The sequence below is a fragment of the Arachis ipaensis genome, chromosome B7, assembly GCF_059453495.1.
Source record: "Arachis ipaensis isolate K30076 ecotype BB chromosome B7, ASM5945349v1, whole genome shotgun sequence".
Lineage (NCBI taxonomy): Eukaryota > Viridiplantae > Streptophyta > Magnoliopsida > Fabales > Fabaceae > Arachis > Arachis ipaensis.
The window spans coordinates 93,279,250-93,300,574 of NC_142442.1; the positions used below are offsets into that span (position 1 = coordinate 93,279,250).

Below are 21,325 nucleotides of genomic sequence, written 5' to 3' on the forward strand. Positions count from 1 at the left end.
GTCGCCTAGTGTCAGGGAACTATGGCATATTATATATCAAATCGAACCGTCGGACGTTAGCTTTCCAACGAAACTAGAACCGCGTCGTTTAGACCTCTATAGATAAAGTTATAGCCGTTTGAGTGTAAAGAGGTCAGGCTGGACAGCTTAGCAATTTCTCCAACTTCTTGTATTCCTTCCAGTTTTGCATGCTTCCTTTCCATCCTCTGAGCCATTCCTACCCTGTAATCTCTGAAATCACTTAACACACATATCAAGGCATCTAATGGTAATAAGAGAGGATTAAACATAGGGAACTTAAGACCAAAGAAGCATGTTTTCAATCAAAGCACATAATTAGGAAGGCAAATGTAAAACCATGCAAATAGTATGAATAAGTGGGTAAAGAATTGATAAAATCCACTCAGTTGAGCACAAGATAAACCATAAAATAGTGGTTTATCAACCTCCCCACACTTAAACAATAGCATGTCCTCATGCTAAGCTCAAGAGAAGCTATAAAGAATGAAGAGGAATGATAGAATGTATGAAATGCAACTATATGCAAAATGATTCTACCTACTTAGTTAAAAGTAAACAAATCCTTTAAGAAGAAATATGAACTGGATTTCACTAATTCAAATCATGAAAATGAAGTACAAATAGACTTGCAAGAAGAAAATAGCTCATGAAAGCAGGGAACAAGGAATTGAGCATCGAACCCTCACTGGTAGTGTATACACTCTAATCACTCAAGTGTTTTAGGTTCGATTCTCTCAATTTTCCACTAACCTTGCTTTCTAAGGCTTGCTCTTCATCTAACAATCAACATAAATTTAATGCACAGATACACATATCAAGAGGTCTTTAAAGGGTTGTAATGGGGTTAGGGTCAAGGTAGGATTGTATGGCCAAGTGGACTAAAATCTGAATCCTTAATTAACTTAAACTTTCCACCTAACTGTAGACAATCCATGTAATCATAATACAATATCTAACCATCCATTAACCATGTTTTCCACATATTCATGCATTCTAATTTCAAGTACAGTACATATGCATTATTTTCAACATTTACTTTGGGGCATTTTGTCCCCTTTTTCTTATTTGCTCTTTTTCCTTTTTTTTATATACATATTTTTTTTCTTTTATTTTTCTCAATGCATACGATTAAATTTTTGGATGCACGAATCATGTCCTAAACATTTTTTTTTCACATTTTCAGAAAATTCTAACATACTCAATTCTCAAACCAAATGTTTCCAAATTCACTTCCCCACACTTAATTTATGAGCACTCTCACTAGTCTAAGCTAACTAAGGATTCAAATTAAGGACATTATTGTTTTCCGCTTAGAGTTAATGATGTGCTAAAGTAAAGAACAAAGGGGTAAAATAGGCTCAACATTGGTTTGCAAAGAATAATGAAAAGGTAAGGCCATATGGGTATGTAAGCTTAGTGAAATAAAGGCCTCAATCATGTAAGTGTATGCATACATCAAACCATGGAAATATAGAATCAAGCAAGACAAAGATCACAATTTTAGAGAGAAAAACACACATCAAAAATAAATTATTAGTTGATAAAATGCAACCAATCAATTAGGCTCAAAAATCTCATGGGTTTCGTGTCTTCGAGCTCTAGACCATGTTCCATTATAATATTTCTTCAAACAAGTGTAACAAAAAATTTTATTAGTGAAATGCTCTTTAAAAAGGTTTCTTGAAAAAGAAAATATTACTTCAACCAAGTGGTAAAATATGCAAAAAAATCAAACAAACATGCAAATGCAACAACTAATCTACAAAAAAAATTTAAACATTGGTGTTGAGACAAGAAAGTACTAACCCATGGAGATCGGTATCGACCTCCCCACACTTAAAGATTGCTCCATCCTCGGTGCATACTGAGATGTACAAGTGGACGGGTTGTGGTTCCTCAGCTGGGGTTCTTTTTGTTCCTTTCCTTGCCGGTGGTTTGGGAGTAGCTTTCTGTTCACTCTTCTTGGTGGCCATCCTGAAAAGGAAAAAAGAAAGTGACTTTGTAAAATTGAGGGTCAGAGCAAGAAATAGAACAGGAAAAGTGGTAATCAATGCACAATAAAGAAGAATGACATTAACACATGGTCATGAATACATGTGAAAAGTTCATCAATGGAAATATAGTAAGTGCATGTAATGACAATTAAATGCAAGATGTTTATTGGCATGCAGGCAAAGGCATGAGTAGCATAGATCAAGCATTCAATGTACAAATTAGATTACCAAGTCTTTCAAACTAATAATTTGTTTGTATTGACAATTATATTTAATCATAAAGCATGAAAGGGATTTTGTGAAAAACAACAGGCATTAGTAGTAGAATAATTTAAAATAGTGTTCAATGCCATACGGGCTTTTTCACAAACACATAGCATGCATGGTAAATATGTTATGGGAAATATAAGATAGAACATGCAAGCCACCCTTTAAGAAAGTAATATTAATTGTCAAACAATATAAAAATCTACAAGAATATAGAAAATAATGACCCAAATAAATTTCTAACACCAATGAAAATAATGCTATGAATGAATGTATGCAAATAAATTAAGTAAAATAAAATGAAAGATAAGAAGAATGAGAAGGGAAAGAAAGGGAGAAGAAGTAAGTAAGAAAAGGAGGGAGGAAAAATTAGGATTGGGGAAAAAAAGATAAGATATTTGGCAAATTAGGATAAGCTGTGCGGCGCAAGCGACGCGGTCGCGTGGGGCACGCGGTCGCGTGGGGCACGCGGTCGCGTGGGGCACGCGGTCGCGTGGGGCACGCGGTCGCGTGGGGCACGCGGTCGCGTGGCTTGTGCTTAAACTGACTGATGCGGTCACGTCGGTCACGCGGTCGCGTGACACAATTCATGCTACTGGCGCGAAGGCAGCCTCGCGCTCGCACAACTCTCTGTTTAAAATCATATTAGTGCCAAATTTTAAGTGACGCGATCGCATAGGGCATGCGATCGCGTGAGTGGGCTTTAAAGGAATATGACGTGGTCGCGTGAGTCATGCGGCTGCGCGGGAAGGATTATGCGTTCAGCACCAATCCAGCACCACTCTCGCACAACTTTCGGGTGTGCACCACTTTGACGTCGAAATCTTGGTCACACGGCCGCGTGGGGCACGCGGTCGCGTGGGAGGCCATTATTCCCATATGACGCGGTTACATCAGCGATGCGGTCGCATGGGACGATTTGTGCCATTGGCACGCCTCCAGCCATGCTCTCGCGTGACTTTCTGTTTGTTTTCTTTTCTTCCCATTGCACTGGTGACGCGGACGCGTCAGCGACGCTACTGTGTCGCGTGCGTGCTTCTTTTTTTCTTTTTAATGCAATATACAGAATGCAATGCTTAATGTGAATGCTATGAAAACTTCCAGGTTCAATGAAAATTAAAATAAAATAAAAACAAACAACATGAAATAAAATTGAAAAAGAAACGATCATACCATGGTGGGTTGTCTCCCACCTAACACTTTTAGTTAAAGTCCTTAAGTTGGACATTTGGTGAGCTCCTTGTTATGGTGGCTTATGCTTGTATTCATCCAGGAATCTCCACCAATTTTTGTAATTCCAATAGCCTCTGGGATCCCAAACTAGGCACAGAAAGCCTTCAAGTAAGTTAAAGCAAGTGACAAGGCCCCAAGAGTGTTGATTGTTGGAATGAATTTCGGGGTCCCAAATCTTGCTTTTGCACCCGTCTTCAAGTTGATTATCATGATTCCATCCGGGTGGTTCAGCTTTAGAATTCTCACTGAAGCGTCCAAACAACTTCCTAGACCCATTCAATTGAGCTTTACACCAACCTTTGCGTTTAAACTTTAAGCTTCCAACCATAATGAACCTTGCAGGATAGTTCTTACCACTGACCATCTTCCTCTTACTCTTAATGCCACAAAGAGTTCTAAGTTGACCATCCATCTCCAGTAGCCCATATTCAAGTGGAATTAGAAAGCTAAGGGATATGAATTTTACCCACTTGAATGTTGTGAAGGATGATGGCAACTTAGGGGGAGGGGTCTCCAATAACTTTGGCAAGGTGATTCCAAGCTCCACTCCCTTGTGCTCTTTGACAACTTCCACGTCTTTACAAGCTTCTTTAATTTCATCCTCTTCCTCTTGGTAGCTTTCTTCCAATTCAATCTCTTCTTCATTACTTACCAAGGGCATGGGAGGTTGTGCTTCTTCTTCTTTAATCTCCATCTCTTGATTGATCTCTTCCAAGTTCTTAATCATGATATGCCTTGGAGGTTGTACACCCTCCTCAGCATCAATTTCAATCGCTTTGGAAGGAGGTTCTATAACCTGACTTTCCCATGGAGGTTCAGCATCTCCTAAGTCTGCAACCACTTCTTCTTCTTCGATAATTACAGCTTCCTCCACTTGTTCCAGTACAAAGTCATGTTCCGTACTGTCCACTGGAGTTTCTAATATCTCCTTCATGCTACGTTCTTCATTAGATTGCCCACATGAAGCCATGGGAGCACTTTGAGTGTCCGAGCGTCGGGAACCTAATTGACTTATCGCTTGATTTAGTTGATATAGAGTTGCATGAAATCGATCCACTGCTTCCTTGAGATGATCCCTTGATTCTACCTTCACTAATTCTTCAACCACTCCTTCGACTTCAAGGGTTTTTACTACCTTCACCTTTAGGGCCTCCTCTAGCTCCTTATGAAGTATGGATTCGCGAAGATGATCCCTTCTCTCTTGTTCCATGTCAATAGCATCATTGAGATCATGTTGCTCTTGGATTGATGGATGTGGGTGCTCTTCCATGGATGGTGGTGATGGGATGGAGAGATCATTCTGTGGTTGAAAAGGAAGTGCACTAGAGCTTGAGGGTTGATTGTTGAAGGTATTTGGTGGTCTGATTTGGGCGACAAGAGCTTGTATAGTAACGTTTAGATCAGTAAGTGCTTTCTCCATGGAGGTTTGGGGTGGATAGGAGGGTTCATTTGGTTCATAGGGTGGTTGGTATGGTGGATGTGGGGCTTGTGTGTATGGTGGTCCAAAGTCATGTTGAGGAGAGGGTTTATAGGCATATGGTGGTGGTTGTTGATAGTCCATTGGAGGTGGTTGTTGCCATGAGGGTTGATCAAATCCTTGTGGCTCCTCCCATCTTTGATTGTTCCAACTTTGATGCCTGTTCTCATTGTAATTTCTTCTTCCTGCAACATAATTGTAACCAGACTCATAGCCAAAGGCATGAGAGTTCATAGTAGCAAATAAAATTTAAAAATAAAAATAAAAAAAATTAAATTAAAAGGTTATTTAAATTTTTGAATTTGAAAATTAAATTTTGAAATTTTGAATTTTAAATTTTTGAATTTTGAATTTTTGAAAATTGAAATTTGAAAATTTATAAATTTGAATTTTGAAATAAGATAAGATAAAATAAAAACCAACAACCTCTTAACTTAAGAAAAAGCAAAAATAAAAAAAAAAAATAAATAAACAAGCAAAAATAAAATATTTAAAATAACCAATAATAAGGCACACGTTTGCAATTCCCCGGCAACGGCGCCATTTTGACGAGAGGAACTTTTGCGTGGTCTAGAAATTTGCAGATAAATCCTCGTTGCAAGTATAGTTTCTAAAACTTCAAAAGTCCTTGCATACAAACATTTTGGTTGTCACAAGTAACAAACCCCTTTTAAAATTGATAACCGAGTATTTAAACCTCGAGTCGTCTTTTCAAGGAATTTCAGGGAGGTATGTTCTTATTATTGGTTATGAGTTTGTAAATTAGGGGTTTTAGAAATTAGGGAGCAGTATGTTGCATAAGAAGAATAAAATAAATAAATAACTATAAAATAAACTCTTGGCAAGGTATGAAAACTTGGAGATCCTATCCTAGTTATCCTTATCAGGTGTGAAGAGAATTGGGTTTTAATCCCACTTGGTGAGCCTTTACTAAGCAAAGGAAGGTTGAGTGGACTGATTGGCTTGATTCTCAAGTCCTAGTCAACTCTTGTGGAGAGACTAGCCTTAGAGCAATCCTAGCTCAAGCAGAATCTGCCAATTTCAATCACTTGCTGAGTTTGATAACTCAAGTATTACCAATCACTTGACCAAAGCCAAAAGGGAGAAAAAATATCTAAATTAAATTGAAAGCAATCTTAAACAGAGCAAAGCAATCTTAAATCTGAAATACCTCAAATAACATTAATTAAGAAAATTATATGTAACATGGAAGGGTTCATAAATTAAATAGGGAAAATAAATAAAAATAAAGAACCTGGGATTGAAAGCCACTCCTAAAACTAAGAGAAATCCTAAATCCTAATCCTAAGAGAGAGGAGAGAACCTCTCTCTCTAAAAACTACATCTACTCCTGAAATTGTGAATATGAGAGCTTGTCCTTATGAATGGATGCATTCTCCCACTTTATAGCCTCTAATCTGTATTTTCTGGGCCGCAACTGGGTCAGAAACAGCCCAGAATTCGCTGGTTGCGAATTCAAACACGCTGATTTTTTGTCACTACGACGCGGCCGCATGTAGCACGCGGTCGCGTCGCTTAGCCTCAGAGCAACCTTGGTATGTTATCTATCAAATCGAACCCCCAGACGTTAGCTTTCCAGTGCAACTAGAACCGCATCGTTTGGACCTCTGTAGATAAAGTTATAGCCGTTTGAGTGTGAAGAGGTCAGGTTGGACAGCTTAGCAATTTCTCCAACTTCTTGTATTCCTTCCACTATTGCATGCTTCCTTTCCATCCTCTGAGCCATTCCTTCCCTGTAATCTCTGAAATCACTTAACACACATATCAAGGCATCTAATGGTAATAAGAGAGGATTAAACATAGGGAACTTAAGACCAAAGAAGCATGTTTTCAATCAAAGCACATAATTAGGAAGGCAAATGTAAAACTATGCAAATAGTATGAATAAGTTGGGAAAGAATTGATAAAATCCACTCAATTGAGTACAAGATAAACCATAAAATAGTGGTTTATCAGTCATTAGGGGGCATTTCCAAGATATAGAAGTCAATGGGAAATTTGAGCCCCTTAATGCTCACTATTACATCTTCAACAATTCCAACTATTGTAATAATGCTTTAATCTGCTAACACAAAACGAGCTGCCAACCTTTTTAAGGGAGGGAGCCTCAAAGCATCATATACAGACAATGGAATTATACTAACACACGCTCCTAAATCACACATGCAGTCAGAAAATATTACACCTCCAATGGTACAGTTAACCATGCATGGACCTGGATCACTACATTTTTCAGGTATACCTCCCATTAAAGTAGATATAGAACTACATAAAGGAATAGTTTCTAATTCATTAATTTTGTCTTTATGTGTGCATAAATCTTTCAGAAACTTTGCATATTTAGGTACTTGTTGAATAACATCAAAAAGGCGAACAGTTACCTCAACCTTTTTGAAAATTTCTACCATTTTGGGATCAAGTTTCATCTGCTTTCTAGACTTCCTTGCAAGGTGTGGAAATGGAATAGGAATGGTGCCACTTGCAGCTTCTGCATCTTTTGGTGCTCCATTCCTTGGCTGAGCTACTTCTGCTTCAACCTTGCCTTGTACTTCCTCTTCTTCTTCAGCATCTTCCACTACAACCAAGTCCTCTATTGTGGGCTTGGCTCCTCTTGGTTCCTCTCTTGCAGTGTGGTTCCGGACCTCAAAGTGATGGCATTGATGCCTGATAAACCCCGATTTTGTGGTTTATCTTGTGCTTATTTTGGGGGATTTTATCAATATTTCTCACACTTATTCGCAAGAAATGCATGATTTTGTGTTCACTTCCCAATATTGCTCCATGATGGAAAATATGCTTATTTTGCCTTAAAATTGCCATATTTTAATCCTCTTCTATTGCCATTCGATGCCGTGATGTATTTGTTAAGCAATTTCAGGAATTATAGGGTAGGAATGACCTAGAAGAGAGGAAGAAAGCATGTACAAAAAGGGAAGAACATGAAGAATTAAAATCTTGGAAGAAGCAGCATTGGCACGCCCGTGCACTCCACGCGCACGCGTGGATGAGGTGGCTGGAAGCGGTGCGCAGGGATGGACGCATTCGCGGGGATCAGAAGATTCCTATCGATGCGCATGCGCACTTGGCGCACACGCATGGATCGGAAAAGCAATCGGCACACGCGCACGCATGGCGCGCGTGCGTGGGAAGCTGTACGTGACCTCATTAAAGGAAATCGTGCCTGGCAATTTCTGAGGCTCATCAGGCCCAATTTCAAGCTATTTCTGCATGGAAAAGACCCAAGGATGCTAGTGGGAAAAGGGAGATCAATCATTTTTACACTAAGACACAATTTTAGCTAGTTTTTTGAGAAAACCCTTATTCCTCTCTAGATCTAGTTTTAATTTGATCTTCCTTTGTTAGATTGTGAATTGGATCTTGTTAATTGCTAGTTTTAATTGCTCAATTTGAATTCCTTGTTACAATTTTGCTTATATCTAGTGATAGTTTTATGAATCCTTATTAATTGTCATTTTATACCCATTTCATGAATGTTGTGAATCTTGACTTGTTGATGTTGCATTGATGATTTCTATATTTAATTTTGTTGTTTTGATGATTGTATGTTGATAATTGCGAGTGGGTACTTGTAGATTTCAATTTAATTGCTATTTTGATCATGTCTTTTGTTAATGCTTACCATGTGTTCGATGAATTGTTTACTTTGATTATGGAGTAGTCTTCTTCACTCTTGGCCTAGGCCAAGGAAATTTGGTAAACTTGAGTCATTGGGTCTCAATGAATTGGTGATTTGAGAACCCTTGGTGATCAATTTGATACTCATTGACGCCAACCCACTACAAATCTAATTAGTAGGTAGGTTGGGACTTATGGGTTGATGTGATCAAAGCCATTTGATGTACTTCAAGTCTAGGAGTAGATCTTACATACTTAAGACTTTTGGAAGTAGACTTAATGAGCTTGGTTCCTCATAATTGTCAAGATATGGTTGTTAGATAAGGATGGTGACCCCAATTCCCATGCCTAGCCAAGAGTTGCTTTTATTATTCATATTTGAAAACTAAAATTCTCAATTATTTGTCTTAGTTATAGTTACTTGTTTGGTTTAGAATAGAATTAAGTGGAATATTACTTGTTCATTGGAATTGCTCATGTTTTGCTTAGTTAATTGAATTAGTTTCTTGCAATTTGAGATTACTTGCTTGTTAAGATTCCCATTTATTTTCATGCTCATAACTCACAACCCCGAATTTCTAACCAATGTTGAAGCACATGTTTGCCCATTCCTTGTGAGACGATCCGAGGTTTGAATACTTCGGTTATTTCTATTGGGGTTGAACTTGTGACAACCAAATCCCTCTTCTAAATTTGATACATGAGGATTGTTGTTGGTAGAGCTATACTTGCAACGCGATTTTATTGAAGAAAATCTTTACCAATACACCCTTGGGACACCATCAAATTTTTGGTGCCGTTGTCGGGGAATGGTTGCAACATATGCCTTGATATTGGTTATGTGAATATGTGAATATTGTATATAGTTTACTTCTTTCAATACATAGCTATAGTTTAGATTTCTTTTACATTTGTGCTATGACTCTCAAGTTTGACGACTCGGTCTCAACCGAATTCTAGCTTAGCTGATTTTTGATCCCAAAATTGAAAGAACTTTGTTATAGACTCGGCAAGCTAGACGGCGGTTGGACTATACGCCTAGTACCTCGGCCTCTCTTGAGGAAAATACCGAATCACTAGACGTCACCGAGAGTGACTTGGAGTCCACTACTTCCTATTCTTCTGTTGGCACTACTAATACATCTTTGCATCCTACAGGTGAGCCACACATGGCGGAGCCACGCTAGATCACTTTGCATGAGCAAGGAGCTCCGGATATCATTCTTCAGCCGTTGCAAGCAAGGTACCCTAACCTTGATCCAAACTTCGAGTTGAAGAGTAGCTTGATAAATCTACTTCCTAAGTATCATGGGTTGCCGGGTCAAGACCCCATCCGACATTTGAAGGATTTTCAAGTTGCTTGTTCTACGACTCGAAGGCATGGAGCCGATGAGGTGGCTATCATGGTTTTTGCCTTCCCTTTCTCTCTTGAAGGGCAAGCAAAAACATGGTTTTATACGCTACCGGATGAGATTGTGACTAATTGGGATTTCTTGAGAAAAGAGTTTCTTGATAAGTTCTTCCCACCGGAGAAGACCGACTACATCCGGAAAGAGATTTCGGGTATAATTCAAAGAAACCAAGAGAGTTTGTACGAGTATTGGTCTCGGTTCAAGAGGCTATTGGAGTCATTTCCATACCACAGAATGACCACTCACTTGCTCATTAGCTACTTTACCGTAGGTCTTTGTGCGGAAGATAGAAGATTGCTCACTGCTTCTAATGGTGGTTCCCTTTCGAAAAACAAAATGGAGGGAGAAGCTTGGAATTTGATAAAGGATGTTGCCGAAGCTACACAACACACAAGGGTGAGAAGTAACCCTCTCAAGAGTGTGGTAGAACCATCCCCTTCCGAATCAAGTCTAGCCAAAGCACTTGGGGATATGACCACCATCCTTACACAAATCCAAAAGGATCAAAAGGAATACTACTCCATACAAGCCATCCAAGCCCCACCTCCGGTTGCTTAGCTTGAAGGCCCTCCCAGGATTTGTGGTTTGTGCTCTAGCACCACACATTACACCGACTAATGCCATCAAATTCAAGAGGAATATGCTCTTATGGTAGCCAATGTAAATTACAACAACCGTCCACCCTACCCTCCTCAAGGTCAAAACAATTACCATCAAGGTGGTAATCAACATCAAGGGTGGAGGGATAATGCACAAGGGAGCAATCAAAACCAAAGGTGGAATAACTCTCCTTCTTATTACAACAACAACCAATCTCCATCCGAATACCACCATAACAACACCAACTACCAAGCCAACCAAGGCCACTCCAACCAAAACTAAAATAACTACACCAAGTACCAAGCACCACACCATAGACAACAAAACCAAAACCAAACTCCTCCATCTTCCAACAATCAAGTTGATGAGCTTAGAGCCGCCATGGAAAAACGAGATGAGAGCAACAAGGCTCAATTCGATGCCTTGAATACTCAATTGGCTAACCTCACCAACATGCTTTCAAAAATGAACATGTCAAACCAACCACCAACCCCCAATAACAACACCAACCAACCCTCAAGTTCCTCTAACCTTCCATCCCAACCCCAACCAAACCCAAGAGGCGGTCTCAACGCCATCATTCTACGGTCGGGTACTACATTAGAGGAGATACCTCCAAGGGTCATGGGAGATATTCATGAGGAAGAGGTAGTTGTTGAAGCTCCACATGAAGAAGAGGTGGTAGACAAAAGGCATGAGGAAGAAGGAGTAAACCTCAAGGAACCCAAGAGAAAAGCTATAGTGGATGAGTCCATTCCTATTCCATTCCCTTCCATGGTGAAGAAGGCGAAGAAAACACCAGAATTTGATTTGAACATGCTTCAAGTGTTCAAAAAGGTTGAGGTAACTATACCACTTCTTGATGCTATTCAACAAATTCCAAAGTATGCAAAATTTTTTAAAAACTTGTGTACACATAAGGATATGATAGGAGAATTGGAGACATTATCCTTGGGTAGTTAAGTTTCTTCCTTGATGGAACCTATTCCAAGGAAATGTGGTGACCTTGGACCGTGCTTAGTGTCTTGTCGTATTGGTGGACACACTTTTCATGATTGTATGTGTGACTTGGGAGCTTGTGTAAGCATCATGCCACTTTCTATCTATGTGCGGTAGAATTTAGCTCCATTAAAGAAGTTGGCGGCGGGGTTTGCCTCGGCCGATAAAAGTGCGATCACAGTGATGGGAATAGCAGAAGATGTACTCGTGGCAATTAAGGATTTGGTTTTTCTGGTTGATATTTACATCCTTGAATTGCCTCCAGCAGAAAATAGAAGCTCATTCTCTATTCTACTTGGTAGACCCTTCCTCAAAACCTCCAAATTCAAGTTGGATGCCTTCACCGACATATATTCCTTTGGGGTTGGAGACAAGATTATCAAGTTCAATTTAGAGGAAGCTATGAAACATCCTCCCGAAGAACATTCCGTGCTCCGATGTGATGTAATTGATGAAATGGTAGCGGAAGTGCAAGAAGAAGACCATGACAAGTTGTGCTACCCCATTGTTGAAGAAACGGATGACCAAGAGGATGAACATGAGGAAGTTGTCAAGAATGAGCCCCATGAGCTTGATGAAAAGGAACCTCAGCTTGAGACAAAAGGTGAACTGAAGCCCCTTCCGTCCCATTTGAAGTATGCTTTCTTAGAGGATAACCAAAGGTTTTCGGTCATTATTGCTAGTGAACTTTCAAGTGAAGAAGAGGAAAAGCTCCTAGATGTTTTAAGAAAGTACAAGAAAGCAATAGGATGGAGCCTAGCGGATATTGTAGGAATTGACCCCCGCAAATGCATGCATAGGATATTTCTCCAAGATGGAGCTAGGCCGGTTAGGCAACCGCAAAGGAGGCTCAACCCAACCATCCTCGATGTAGTGAAGAAAGAGGTCACCAGATTACTGGATGCGGATATCATATACCCAATCTCCGACAGTGAGTGAGTGAGCCCAGTTCAGGTTGTTCCCAAGAAGTCAGGCATCACAACGGTCAAGAAGGACGACGGTGAAATGGTTACTAAAAGAGTACAAAATGTGTGGCGAGTATGTATTGACTACAGAAGATTGAACGCCGCTACACGGAAGGACCATTACCCCTTACCCTTCATCGATCAGATGCTAGACCGCTTGGCAGGTAAATCTCACTGCTACTTTCTTGATGGATTTACTGGCTACTTCCGAATACATATTGCTCCTGAAGATCAGGAGAAGACCACATTTACTTGTCCGTTTGGCACCTTTGCCTATAAAAGAATGCCATTTGGACTATGTAATGCACCCGCTACTTTTCAGCAGTGCATGACGAGTGTTTTCTCCGATCTAATGGAAAATTGTTTGGAAGTCTTTATGGATGACTTCAGCATTTATGGTACTTTATTTGATTTTTGTTTAGAGAACTTGGCCAAGGTCTTGGCTAGATGTGTTGACACTAACCTTGTCTTAAATTTTTAAAAAATGTCACTTTATGGTACAACAAGGTATAGTGTTAGGACATGTAGTATCTCATGAAGGCATTTCTGTAGACCCGGCCAAGGTCGATGTTATCACCACCTTGCTTCACCCCTCATCTGTGAGGGAGGTCCGCTCGTTTTTGGGACATGCAGGATTTTATAGGCGCTTTATCAAAGATTTCAGCAAGATTTCTTTGCCATTGTCGCGTCTACTCCAAAAAGATGTGGATTTTGAGTTTGACAGTGAATGTATGAAAGCTTTTGAAGAGCTAAGGAGAGTTCTTACCACGGCACCAATTGTGCGAGGCCCCAACTGGACGTTGCCATTTGAGATAATGTGCGATGCGTCAAACCATGCTGTAGGTGCCGCGCTTGCACAGCACGATGGTAAACTCCCTTATGTCATTGCTTACTCTTCTAAGACATTAGATGCAGCACAATCCAACTATACCACTACTGAAAAAGAACTCCTAGCTATTGTTCATGCTTTAGATAAATTCAGATCTTATTTGCTAGGATCAAAGATAATGGTATACATGGATCATGCAGTTTTAAAGTACTTATTGACAAAGAATGAGTCAAAGCCTAGACTCATACGTTGGATCTTGCTTTTGCAAGAATTCGACATTGAGATTAGGGACCGGAGTGGATCTCAAAACCTGGTTGCGGATCATTTAAGCCGCATTGAGAATTTAAAAATTGATCCATTTCTGATCAATGACTCATTCCCATTGGATAGTTTGCATGCTGTATCGGATAACGTTCCTTGGTTTTCCCCAATGGCAAACTACTTGGTTGCGAAAATCTTCCCTCCCAACTTTTCGAAAAACCAAAGGGACAAGTTGAGGAGTGATTCCAAATACTATATTTGGGATGACCCTCACTTATGGAAGAGGGGCGTGGACCAAGTAATTCGAAGATGTGTCCCGGAGTCTGAATTCCAACGTATTCTTGAAGCTTGCCATTCGTCCGAATGTGGTGGCCGCTTTGGCCCACAAAAGACCGCTAAAAAAGTGTTAAATTGTGGATTCTGGTGGCCAACCTTATTCAAAGATGCTAACCAGTTATGTGTGTCTTGCCATCAGTGTCAGAGGTCAGGAAACGCATCCCAAAGGGATGAAATGCCTCAACAACCTATATTGTTCTGTGAGATATTTGGTGTATGGGGCATTGACTTTATGGGACCGTTTTCCAACTCTAGTGGGTATCTGTATATTCTGTTAGCGGTTGACTACGTGTCAAAGTGGGTAGAGGCCATACCTACCTGCCTTGACGACGCCAATGCTGTTGTTTCTTTCATTAGGAATCACATCGTATGCCGTTATAGATCGCCACGAGCAATTGTGAGCGACCAAGGATCCCACTTTTGTAATAGGAAAGTAGAAGCATTGCTCAAGTACTATGGAGTGTCGCATAAGGTTGCTACTGCTTATCATCCATAAACAAATGGACAAGTGGAAGTGTCCAACCGGTAAATCAAGATAATCTTGGAGAAAGTGGTCAATCCACAAAGAAAGGATTGGAGCCTCCGGTTAGGAGATGCACTATAGGCGTATAGAACGGCCTACAAGACTCCGATAGGGATGAGTCCTTTTCGAATCGTCTATGGTAAGGCATGCCACCTTCCAGTGGAGATTGAGCATCGAACCTATTGGGCGGTAAAGCAGTACAACATGGATTTTGCCAAGGTGGGTGAAGCTAGGAAGTTACAACTAGAGGAGCTTGAGTGTTTGAGGAACGAGTCATATGAAAATGCCCGAATTTATAAGGAAAAGACTAAAGCATTCCATGACCATCACATCCGGAAGAAGGACTTTAAAAAAGGTGATGAGGTCTTCCTCTACAACTCAAGGCTCCGATTTATGCCTGGCAAGCTCCGCTCTAGATTGGAAGGACCTTTCAAGGTGAAGGAGATAAAGCCCTACGTAGTGGTGGAATTGTTTGATCCCAAGAGTGAAGCAACTTTCAAAGTGAATGGACATAGAGTGAAGAAGTATCATGGTTGCAAGCCCCCAAAAGAGCTAGAGGTGTACCTATTGGAGGATGCACCAAGGAGAGAGGAAGCTTAAGAAAAGGACCGTCTAACTTAAGGACGTTAAAGAAAAGTGCTTGGTGGGAGGCACCCCACCGTGGTAAGATCTTCTTTGTTTATACCATCTTATTTATATCCTTAATTTCTTGTGAATTTTGTGATATCTTGATGATTGATTGAGTGCATAAGAATGCTAGCTTTGTTGATTTTGTTGGATAGATAGGATGTTCATATAGATAGGATGTGAAAAAAGATAAAGAAAACAAAAAAATTCTTTGAAAATGGGCACCGACATGCCAGCGCACAGTGTGCGTGCACGCCGGTGGCACAATCCCAACTCTTGGGCCGAATACCCGAGAGTCATGCCCACTTTGTGCCCAACTCGCGCCAGGCACCCATGCGTTCGCGTACTTGCCGCCTGCGCGCACCATTGCAATTCAACCATCGACGCGCAAGCGCACAGTGCGCGCGCGCGCCGATGGAGATATGTGGACTCTCTGGTACAAAATCCAGAGAGTTGTACCACAATTGGGCCAACCTTATGCCAAAACTAAAGCGTCCGCGCGTTGTGCGCGTCCGCACCAGTCGCGAAATCTCTCAAGCACGCGTCCGCGCAAGGTGTGCGTCCGCGCGCCTGCATCACTCACCAACTCTGGTACAAAAACCAGAGACTTAGGCCAACTTTTTGCCACTTCTGTGCCAGAGGCACAACTTCCCTCGCGCGCGCGTACTACTGACCTGCACGCGTCCTCTGCTAACACCCTCACCGACGCGCTAGCGCACCCTGCGCGCGCGTGCCAGTTGCGCGAATCAGTTTTATAACTTCGTGCCTTGTTCTGTTTTCTTTCTCTCAACCCCTTTTCTTCCTTAGTTTCTTTTCCTTCTTCCTCCATCATTTCCCTTCTCTTCTTCTTCTTCCACAGTCCACCACCACTGTCTCCGGCCACTCATCGGTGACAACTACCTTTTCCGGTGGCACTACACTTCTTCTATTTTCTTTCTCATCTTCACAAAAGAAGATTCAACCTTGTTCCTTCATACTTCTCAAGGTTCCCCTTCTTCCATTTTCCCTTGCATTATTTCTTCTAGTTAGATGCTTCTTATTGCTTTGCTTAGTTCCTCTTTTACTTGCATGATGATGTTTCTTGCTTTTTGTTTGCTTACTTTTTCTTTTTTCCTTATTTTTCCATGGATGTTGAATTTGAGTTTAACTTGCGTTAATAGATCTTTTGTCATTCTTTTCCTTATCTTTGCCGTTGTGTGATGTTTATATGATGAGTGATGTTCCATTTTGGGCTTTGAATTGGTTTAGTAGCTTGATGAGCAGATAATTTATACGCTTTTCGGCATTGTTTTTAGTATGTTTTTAGTATATTTTAATTAGTTTTTATTATATTTTTATTCGTTTTTAAATAAAAATCACATTTCTGGACTTTACTATGAGTTTGTGTGTTTTTCTGTGATTTTAGGTATTTTCTGGCTGAAATTGAGGGACCTAAGCAAAAATCTTATTCAGAGGCTGAAAAAGGACTGCAGATGCTGTTGGATTCTGACCTCCCTGCACTCGAAGTGGATTTTCTGGAGCTACAGAGGCCCAATTGGCGCGCTTTCACTTGTGTTGGAAAGTAGACATCCTGGGATTTCCAGCAATATATAATAGTTCATACTTTGCCCACGATTTGATGGCCCAAACTGGCGTTCAATGTCAGCATAGAAATTCTGGCGTCAAAATGCCAGAACTGGCATAAAAGCTGGAGTTAAACGCCCAAACTGGCACAAAAGCTAGCGTTTAACTCCAAGAAAGTCTTTACACGTGAAAGCTTTAATGCTCAGCCCAAGCACACACCAAGTGGGTCCGGAAGAAGATTTCTGCATTAATTACTTATTTCTGTAACCCTGGGCTACAAGTTTTCTACAAATAGGACCTTCTGCTATTGTATTTTACACACTTGACCATACTTTTCATCTTGGAACTTGTATGTTCACGCTTTGGGAGGCTGGCCACTCGGCCATGCCTAGACCTTTTGTTCTTATGTATTTTCAACGGTGGAGTTTCTACACACCATAGATTAAGGTGTGGAGCTCTGCTGTTCTTCATGATTTAATGCAAAGTACTACTGTTTTTTTATTCAATTCACGCTACTTCTTCTCTAAGATATACACTCGTTCTTCAACCTGATGAATATGATGATCCGTGACACTCATCATCATTCTCACCCATGAACACGTGCCTGACAACCACCTCTGTTCTACTTGCAATATAGCTTGACTGTGTATCTCTTGGGTTTCTAATCTAAGATTAAAACCTTCGTGGTATAGGCTAGAACTATTGGCGGCCATTCCTGAGGTCCGGAAAGTCTAAACCTTGCCTGTGGTATTCTGAGTAGGATCTGGGAAGGGATGACTGTGACGAGCTTCAAACTCGCGAGTGTTGGGCGTGTGACAGACGCAAAAGGATCAATAGATCCTATTCCAACATGATTGAGAATCGACAGATGATTAGCCGTGCGGTTGCAGCACATTTGGAACATTTTCACTGAGAGGACGAGAGGTAGCTATTGACAACGGAGATGCCCAACATAAAGCTTGCCATAGAAAGGAGAATGAATGATTGGAAGAAGGCAATAGGAAAGTAGAAGTTCAGAAGGAACAAAGCATCTTCATACGCTTATCTGAAATTCCTACTAATGAATTACATAAGTATCTCTATCTTTATTTTATGTTTTATTCATATTTCAATTATCAATCCTCCATAACCATTTGAATCTGCCTGACTACGATTTACAAGATGACCATAGCTTGCTTCAAGCCGACAGTCTCCGTGGGATCGACCCTTACTCACGTAAGGATTATTACTTGGACGACCCAGTGCACTTGCTGGTTAGTTGTGCGGAGTTGTGGTAAAAGTTAAGATTACAATTGTGCGTACCAAGTTGTTGGCGCCATTGATTATCACAATTTTGTGCACCAAGTTTTTGGCATCATTGCCGGGGATTGTTCGAGTTTGGACAACTGACGGTTCATCTTGTTGCTCAGATTAGGTAATTTTATTTTAATTTTAAGCTTTTTACTTTTTATTTTCGAAAATTTTTTTTCAAAAATACAAAAATATTTCTATTCTGTTCTTCAGAGTTTTTAAGAATGAATTCTAGGGTTTCAAGATGATTTGTTGAAGTGTGGCTGGCTAAGAAGCCATGTCTAATCTTTTGGACCGAGGTTTCAACTTATCCTCACAAGGGCTTGTTGATTTCAATCAATTTTGCTGTTGAGAGTAATGATCTGCTAAAGCTTGGCTGGCCATTGGCCATGTCTAGTGTTTTGGACTGAAGCTTTCACTGAAAGCTTGGCTGGCTAGTAAGCCATGTCTAATTCCTGGACCGTTGTTTTAGACTAACATTGCAATGATTCCTGGAATTCTCATTAAAAATTTTGAATCCCCTTATTTCCCTTTCCATATAATTTTTGAAAAATCACAAAAAAATTTATAAAATCATAAAAATCAAAAATATTTTATGTATCTTAATGTCAATTTTTAAGTTTGGTGTCAATTGCATGTCTTTACTCTTCTTGCATTTTTTAGAATATATGCATTATGTTCTTCATTGATCTTCAAGTTGTTCTTGATGATTTCAATGTTCTGATCTTTAATTTCTCTTATTTTGTGTCTTTTGTTGTTTTTTACATGCATTTTTAAATTGTTATAGTCCTTAGTATACAAACTTCTGAGTTTGGTGTCTTGCATGCATTGTTTATTTGATCTTCGTTGCATCCTTTTTATTATTGTGTCTCAACATTAAAAATTCAAAAAATTTTTAAAATTGTGTCTTTTCAAGTCAATAACACAGAGAATTGAAGATTCAGAACATTCAGCAGAGGAATTACACAGAAAAAGCTGGGCGTTCAAAACGCCAACCAGGGTACCTGGCTGGGCGTTAAATGCCCAAAAAGGCAAAATTTTGGGCATTAAACGCCATAATGGATGCCATTCTGGGCGTTTAACGCCAGGAGGACACTAGAGGAAAAATTTTGTTTTTAATTCAAATCTTTTTCAAATATTCATAATTTTTTAAAATCAAATTTTTTTTCAAATCATATCTTTTCAATCATATATTTTCAAAATCAATTTCTTTTCAATTTTTTTTATTTATTACTATTTTCGAAAATCCTTGCTACAATTAGTAATTTAATTCAAAATTTTCAAGTTATTACTTGCCTATTAAGAAAGGATCAAAAGTTTTAATTCTAGAATCATATCTTTTAATTTCTTGTTGGTCAGGTAATCAACTTTAATTTTAAAAACTTTCTTCTTTTAAATTTGATTCTAAATCATATCTTCTCAATCATGTCTTTTCAATCACATCTTTTTCAAAATTTAGTTTCAATCATATCTTTTTTATTTCTAATTTCGAAATCTTTTTCGAAAATCACTTAATTTCTTTCCCAATCTTAGTTTTCAAAAATCATTTACCACATTTTCAAAATTTCTCTTAATTATTTCAAAATCTTTTACTTTATTTTCGAAAATTCTTCCCCTCTTCTCACATCCTTCTATTTAAAGGACTAACACCTCTCCATTATCAACAATTCAAACTCTATCTCTCTTGATAAGTTCGAATTATCTCTTCTCTACCTCATCCTTCTATTTTTATTTTCCTCTGACACCCCAAGGAATCTCTATACTGTGACATAGAGGATTCCATATTTTCTTCTCCTCCCTTTTCATATGAGTAAGAGCAAGGACAAAGGCATTCTTGTTGAAGCTGATCCAGAACCTGAAAGGACCTTGAAGAGAAAGCTAAGAGAAGCTAAAGTAAAACTCTCCATAGAGGACCTAGCAGAACTTTTCATACAAGAAGAAGCCATGGCAGCCAAAAACAACAACAATGCCAACAATGCAAGGAAGGTGCTTGGTGACTTTACTGCACCCACTCCTGACTTCTGTGGGAGAAGCATCTCAATCCCTGCAATTGGAGCAAACAACTTTGAGCTTAAGCCTCAACTAGTTTCTCTAATACAACAGAATTGCAAGTTTCATGGACTTCCATTGGAAGATCCTCATCAGTTCTTAGCTGAATTCTTGCAAATCTGTGACACTGTCAAGACCAATGGGGTTGATCCCAAGGTCTATAGACTTATGCTCTTTCCCTTTGCTGTAAGAGACAAAGCTAGAACATGGTTGGATTCACAACCTAAAGAAAGTCTAAACTCTTGGGAAAAGCTAGTCAATGCCTTCTTGGCAAAATTCTTTCCACCTCAAAAATTGAGCAAGCTTAGAGTGGAAGTCCAAACCTTCAGACAGAAGGAAGTTGAATCCCTCTATGAAGCTTGGGAAAGATAAAAGCAATTGATCAGAAGATGTCCTTTTGACATGCTTTTAGAATGGAGCATCATAGGTATCTTCTATGATGGTCTGTCTGAATTGTCCAAGATGTCATTGGATAGCTCTACTGGAGGATCCCTTCATCTGAAGAAGACGCCTGCAGAAGCTCAGGAACTCATTGAAATGGTTGCAAATAACCAATTCATGTACACTTCTGGAAGGAATCCTGTGAATAATGGGACAAATCAGAAGAAATGAGTTCTTGAAATTGATACTCTGAATGCCATATTGGCTTAGAACAAAATATTGACTCAACAAGTCAATATGATTTCTCAAAGTCTGTCTGGAATGCAAGCAGCAACAGGCAGTACCAAAGAAGCTTCATCTGAAGAAGATGCTTATGACCCTGAGAACCCAGCAATGGAAGAGGTGAATTACATGGGAGAACCCTATGGAAACACCTATAATCCTTCATGGAGAAATCATCCAAACTTATTATGGAAGGATCAACAGAGGCCTCAACAAGGCTTAAACAACAATAATGGTGGAAGAAATAGGTTTAGCAATAGCAAGCCCTTTCTATCATCTTCTCAGCAACAGACAGAGAATTCTAAGCAGAGCCACTCTGACTTAGCAACTGTAGTCTCTGATCTAACTAAAACCACTCAAAGTTTCATGACTGAAACAAGGTCCTCCATTAGAAATTTGGAGGCACAAGTGGGTCAGCTGAGCAAGAAAGTTACCGAACTCCCTCCTAGCACTCTTCCAAGCAATACAGAAGAGAATCCAAAAGGAGAGTGCAAGGCCATTAACATACCCCACACGGCCGAACCTGGAGAGGAGGAAGAGACAGTGATCTCCAATGAGG

General features: G+C 39.8%; 1 non-coding gene across 1 annotated transcript; it reads right to left on the reverse strand.

Annotated features, from left to right (window-relative positions):
* Nucleotides 1-20,403: 20,403 nt before the first annotated feature.
* Nucleotides 20,404-20,511, reverse strand: LOC148553387 (small nucleolar RNA R71). The gene has a single exon (XR_015893547.1). It is a non-coding gene; the product is annotated as a small nucleolar RNA R71 (small nucleolar RNA).
* Between the last annotated feature and the right edge of the window lie 814 nt (nucleotides 20,512-21,325).